General features: G+C 34.7%; 1 pseudogene; it reads left to right on the top strand.

Annotated features, from left to right (window-relative positions):
* Positions 1 to 3,476: 3,476 nt before the first annotated feature.
* Positions 3,477 to 6,731, top strand: LOC127699187 (uncharacterized; annotated as a pseudogene).
* Positions 6,732 to 7,235: the final 504 nt, after the last annotated feature.

The raw sequence follows: 7,235 nt of genomic DNA, 5'->3' as shown, positions 1-7,235 counted from the left end.
ACAGAAGCTTGTTTATGATCATAAGATTTAAATTTCTTTTCGTTGAGACTTTGGGTTTTCTCTGTGATATAGTTATACTATTTATAAGTTCAAAACTGGTTAGTGAGAGTAGTTGTATAACGGGTTCTTGCTTTTGGGTATAAATATATATGGGTAATATATGTACGTGAAATACTTTGGCGGTTTAAAAGGTGGGGTTCCGTTATATTATATAAAGACAATTTTTGGGTGTCATTTCATCGAAAGGTGCTCACAGTAACTACGACAGCCATATAATCATGTATGATAACAATATCAAGTTTGATTTCAGTCCATTTAAATGTATTGGACAATTTTGTTTGTACTTTGAATATTGTTGTTATAATATGTTGGTTTATAATGTCATTAAACATTGCTTGCTAGAAAAGAGAAAAGTTACTGCGAGCAACTTAACCTATACCTATAGTTTTGTTTCATTTATTATACCAAGGATTTTAGTAAAACAATGTTTTAAATTCGGACGAGCATGGCGAGGGAGAATTTAAAATATCCAGAAGTAAATTTTGTAAAAAAAATCCTGTTTATCCGTATTTTACTTATAAATGGACTTAGTTTTTCTGCCAGTAACATTACATTCACTCTGTGGTGGTTAAAGTTTTAAAATTTTTAATAACTTTCTTAAAATATCCTGGATTTATACCAAACTTGGACAGAAGCTTGTTCGTGATCATGAGATAGTGTCCAGAAGTAAATTTTGTAAAAATAAAATCCTGTTTATCCGTATTTTACGTATAAAAGGACTTAGTTTTTCTGCCAGTTAACATAACATTCACTCTGTTGTTAAAGTTAAAAATTTTTAATAACTTTCTTAAACTATCCTGAATTTGTACAAAACTTGGACAGAAACTTGTTTATTTTAGGTCATCAATACTCTTCAACCTTAAACTTGTTTGGCTTTCAACTATTTTGATTTGAGTGTCACTGATGAGTCTTTTGTAGACGAAACGCGCGTCTGGTGTATTAAATTATAAGCCTGGTACCTTTGATACCTATTTACACCACTGTGTCGAAGCCACTGCTGGTGGAAGTTTCGTCCCCGAGAATATAACCAGCCCAGTAGTCAGCACTTCGGTGCTGACATGAATATCAATTATATGGTCATTTATGTCGAGCCTGCGACTTTTGTCTCAAAAGCGAGACATAGCGATCCTAAATTCCGTCGTCGTCTTCGGCGGCGGCGGCGTCCACAAATATTCACTCTCTGGGTAAAGTTTTTGAAATTTTAATAACTTTCTTTAACTATCCTGGATTTCTACCAAACTTGGACAGAAGCTTGTTTATGATCATAAGATAGTATCCAGAAGTAAATTTTGTAAAAAAAAAATCCTGTTTATCCGTATTTTACTTATAACTTAGTTTTTCTGCCAGGTACATTACATTCACTCTGTGGTTAAAGTTTTAAAAATTTTAATAACTTTCTTAAACTATCCTGGATGTGTACCAAACTTGGACAGAAGCTTGTTTATGATCAAAAGCTAGTATCTAGAAGGAAATTTTGTAACCATTTATTTCCTGTTTTTCCGTATATTACTTATAAATGGACTTGTCTTCGAGTTAACATTACATACAGTCTGCAGTTAAAGTTTTTAAAACATTTATTAGATTCATAAACCATCCTGGATTTTTACCAAACTTGGACAGAAGCTTCTTACAATCAAAAGATAGTATCTAGAGGAAAATTTTTAATAATTTTTCCCCATTTTTGTTGAGCCTGTGACTTTTGTCGCAAAAGCGAGACATGGCGATCCTACATTCCGTCGTCGTCGTCGGCGGCGTCCACAAAAACTTTAACCACAGCGTGAATATTTGTGGCCGACACCGTCGACGACGATGCCGACGACGGAATGTAGGATCGCTATGTCTCGCTTTTGCAACAAAAGTCGTAGGCTCGACAAAAATGTACAAAAAGTTTTATGTTAATAACAGAATTTAATATTGATATTCTGAGATTGAAGATTTGAAAGTGTCTATACTGATGTGCAATTTATGATGTTTTCGGTTATGGTTCTTGGGATTAAAGATTATTATGTGCCATGTTTTGCTGCATGGAATAAGGAAAATAAAAATTGAAATGATTCTTACCTAAAGCTTGATTGCAAATCGTCACTAAGCTCTTTACTAAAAATAAATGGCCTGTTTTATTTTAAATTGACATATATAGCTGTTATGCTTTTTACTTATATGCTTATGGCTAGATAACAAACACACACAAACACACAACAGGAAGTTTCAATGCTTCATATAGAGGCTACTCGTCATACATCAATTAGACACACCCCATCGAATCAAACCAACCCTTATAAAGTTATTAATGACGTTACGCACGGAACTGGTCACACTCAAGAAAAAATACCGTGTCATAAGCAACAATTGGTCACTATATTGTCGTTGCTACTGGAAAACATATAAATTTTACATCAAAATAAAGCTGAATGTCTTGGCAATTTATTTTAAGTCTTGAATGACATTTTAATACAAGTGTATGTGAATAAACCGAACACGATTTTAAAAAATAACGTCATTTTTCTCCTGTCCCGCGTTACAAATAGATGCCGTTTTTGGGCAAAATGTGCTGAAGATTGGTGATTTTTTCACCAAAAGTCACCACTTTCGGGCAGCGCAACGTTCAACGTCATAGCATTGTGACGTCAAAAAATTTGAACACAACCAGTACTAGAAGCGAAGCAATGGGCCCCTGAATGAGATATTAAAAAGTGTCCCACAAGCAGGGAAATATTTTAGCCGAACTTACGGACTTGATTTTTATGAACAGAATACTGGTAAGTTAATCAATATTGGTATCATTATTTTGTACAAAGACTCGCCTTTTAAATCATTTATTTTTTTTCTTTGTTGTTACGTCGGTTTACACAGGTCGGAGTTTTTCTCATGTCCAAGAATTTGTCACAAGTACAGTTTTCACACATTTTCCGGCACTAATCCGTCGAATGAGATTAAATTAATTTGTTTTATTGAATATTTCCTTAATTCTATTTACCGCTTTAAAAAGTACAAATCTTTCTTCGCATTTTGAGCCTTGAAACATGACAATGCGCCCAGGTTTGCATAAATTACAAACAAAACCGCATGTCCAATAAAATGTCACATACATGGAACTCCGTTTTTGAAAGTTACACGTAACGTTACAGACGTTTTTTGTTGTTGATAATTGTCAAAATGATTAATGTATGCATTGTATGGCCTTTCGAGGGCCCCTGATTTGAATAAATAAATTAGTCTATTCAGAAGCGAGAAACAAATTCGCTCCTAATAATTTGAAGATTACATTATCTGTAAAAATCAATCGGATATTATTAAACTATTCAAGATTATCTGCAAGTGTTTGTATTTGTATTTATTTTTTGTCATCGTAAATCTGTCCTAATCGTATCTAAAATAAATCATATAATAAAACTTTTATAATTATTTCAGTGAAAAAAAAAGGATGTCATCTAAGGAAGGACTTGAACGGTACAAACAAGAAAAGCTTCAAAAGCGACGAGAACAAAGGCTTGAATCTTATTACAGAAATAGAAATCTAAAGGAAAACGAGTATGCTTTATCAGATGAGGCAGTACGCCAAAGACAAACAAGAGAAAGAACAAATGAGGCGGATCAAAGAAACGGAGAGAAAACGGAAATATAGAAAGAGAAAACGTGAAGAAAATATCAATGATCAAAGGCAAAACGAGGAGGATTTAAATATGCGAAATACTTTCGAGAATAGAACAGAAAAACATCGGGCATTGAAGAAACTGAAACTGGCCCTACCAAAGAGACCAGACAGGCGGGTGACAACCATGGTCGCATACTTGCAAAATTCGAACTCGCCGACTGTGAGAAAACTGCAATCTTCTGAAGTGATTTCATCGCCAGAGGAAATAGAAGAACACAAAACATCAAAAGCCTTGACGGAAGATTTAAAAACAGTTATTGACAACTGTAAGAGGAAAAGATCGGATGACTCTTTGAAAACGATGAATGTTATTATTTCATCAGTAAGTGGTGAAAAAATCAGTGACAATAAATGCAGAAAGAAACTGGCTAGGAAATTGGGATTACCGGTAAGAAGAGTTAGCCGTGGTCATGCAATTAGAACAAGAATACTTAAATCTGAAAAATCAAGCTGGACTTACACAAATAGAAAAACTAGATCAGATGCAATAACACCTGACACGAAGAAACGTATTTATGAGTTCTGGTGTAAGCCTGGTATTTCTCGTCCGACTGGTAACAAGGCAGATATCAAAAGGGTCCGCATTGGTCCGAAAACTTATTCAAGCCACATGACACACATACTAGAAAAAACACAGACCGATGTGTATTTGGACTTTATCGGAGAAAACCCCTCTATTAAAATAGCTCAAAGAATGTTCGAAAGGTGCAAACCCTACTTTGTGCGACCCGTCCGACCTAAGGATAGACAAACATGTTGCTGCAAGTACCATGTAGAATTTAAAACTGTCTTTAAATCGTGTATGGAATTCCGAAAGAAACTTTTGATAGAAAATGAACCGAATGAATGCTATTCTACTCCTGTGTACGATTCAATATCTGATGTCGTTAATGCAACATTATGCGAAAAAGTTGATGGTTCACACAATTTACAGTGCCTTAAAAGAAACTGTTCCGATTGTGGAGTTAAAATCTTGAATTTTCTGCCTTGTGAACTTGATGTATCTGACACTGCGGAATTTGTAAAGTGGGAAAAGTTTGAAAATGTAAGCGTTAATGTTAAAGGGAACAAAACCATAAAGAAACTAATGCTCGTGAAAAAAGAAAGTCAAGTTGGTGAATTGTTTTCATATTTCAGAAAACTAATTGAAACTTTTCCAGTGCATCAGCACAGAGCTACATGGCAAAATGAACAATTTCAAAATCTTGTTAGAAATCTCCCAGAAAAGCAATGTGTTTGTGTGCATGACTTTAGTGAACATTACAGGTGTTCCGAGCTTACTGAGATTCAAAGTGCTTACTTTCAAAAAACCGAAGTGTCGGTCCATGTTACTATTCTACATAGACATGCATTGCTAGAATACGATGGTGTTGATAGTTCAGAAGACTTTCCTGAAATTATCACGGAACAATTTTTCGTTATAAGCCCAGACTTAGTTCATGATCAATACTTTGTTCACCAAGTCCGAAATTATATAGCGGAATATTTACAGTCGATTTCATATTCAGTAGAAACAATGCACGAGTTTACTGACGGGTGTGCAGCCCAGTATAAGAGCAGACACTGTTTCGGAGATATTAGTCAAACAAGCGACGACTTTGGATATCAACATTTCACAAGAAATTTCTTCGAAACTTCCCATGCAAAAGGTATTTATAATAATTTAGTTTATTATCCTCGAACTTACTACTATGATTGCCTTTAAATACAGTTGAATGTCAGTCCGTCTGTCAGTCTCTACGCTAGATATCTTGGACACAGATTTAATGATTTTTCTCACATTTTCGAGTACAATGGAATACATATTATTTAGCTTTTGATTGAATATTTATGAGTTATTTGTGTAAAATGTAAATATTTTAAAATCGGTCGGGTATTCACATTATCGGTAAACTGTTTTCTTTCAATCCTTCACATTATGGGTTAATGTTTGAAAACATTATTCTAGAAAGTTTTTTTTTTACATGTTTTTTTTTATTATATCGAATTTGAAATAAATGTATTTTGATAAAACATGTGCGTCGGACTAAATTACACCTGACACAAAAATAAATACGTTGTATCAAGGAACAGGGCTTTTATTTCTGTTCTTCATCTTGGCAGTCGCTGTAGGGTATTCAATGTATCTCTTATATTTCTCGTGACTTTCGGTATTGTTACTATTATAAAAATCATAAACCTTGAACGCGGTAAAATGGTAAGGTCCAATGTCATGCAGTTGACATACAAAACTTATCTGTGCATTTCAGGACCACAAGACGCTGCTGGTGGAATTTTTAAGAGACAAGCCGACTGTGCCATTTTACGCGGACAGACTCAGATAAGGAAGCAAAAGATCTCTATGAATACGCGAATTCATTTCTAACACAACCGAGGTCACATTGTAAGAGAAGAATATTCCGATATGCGGAAACGATTCACCGTGACAACAGACTGTCTTTTAAGCCGGTGCCTAGCATTCGATCTCTTCACCAAGTAAGAGCTAGTCGTGATTCTGCTAAAGGATTGATAAATATCAGTGAATTGTCTTGTTTCTGTGTAAACTGTTGTCATCACATGTATGACCAGTGTTCTAATTCGATAAAAACTGGTGGTTATACTGAATGGGAAATGAAGCGAGAATACAGAGCGGATGCACAAGAAAATGAAGAAAATGAACAAGTGTCTTTGCAAGAATTAGTTTCGGTTGGTCAATTAGTTGCGTTATATACTGACGACGATGAGGAGGAGTACTACATGCTGAAAGTAGAGAAAAGCATGGAAACGTTACGCATTGACACAACGGATTCTTGGGGATCTTTACTCCCTGCGGGAACACCTGTGTTTCGTGGTCTATATTACAACAAAACGAACTTGCCTTTTCAATATCGTCTTGTGAACAGGAAAGCGGTTGTACCTGCTGCGTCAGTGGTCTATATTTGTTCGGAAGTAACCGCAAACAATGTCATTTGAATCACAGAAGAAACACATTTAAATGTTTTAGAATGTATTAATGAAATAAAATGCTAGAAATTTATTAATCAGTATTTATCCCTATAAAGAAACAGTAGTTATAGAAACCAATAATATATGAAAATATATACATGTACATGTAGGGAATGCTTTAAAGAGGTAAAAACGAATGGGGGGGGGGGGCAATCGTGACAAACATAAATTCATACGTTCGTTTAACAACAAGCGACTTTGATAAAACGTCAGTCAAAAAGTGTATTTCGACGTTATTTTAATGTAACGTCAGGTATCACCAGTATCGTGCGTAACGTCATAATCTGATTGATTACAACGTTTCGAATCATGAACATCCTCGTAAGATTTGTTAGGATTTTCATTGTCTAAGATGGCACAAAGTTGTCAGCAATGCTTGAATACGAATTTATCAGTAATTCATACATTTCTTGGTGGAGCTGTAGGTTTATCTGTGGGATTTTCTTTAAGGAAGTTGACCTTTACGAAAGATACTCCTCTGTGGATAGGTAAATATATAGGCAAGTTATTTTAAAAAACTATTTTTATGCAGACG

This window comes from Mytilus californianus, unplaced genomic scaffold (assembly GCF_021869535.1).
Source record: "Mytilus californianus isolate M0D057914Y unplaced genomic scaffold, xbMytCali1.0.p SCAF_4, whole genome shotgun sequence".
Lineage (NCBI taxonomy): Eukaryota > Metazoa > Mollusca > Bivalvia > Mytilida > Mytilidae > Mytilus > Mytilus californianus.
Note: the sequence above shows the minus strand (reverse complement) of the source record. Positions and strands in the feature narration are given on the sequence as shown.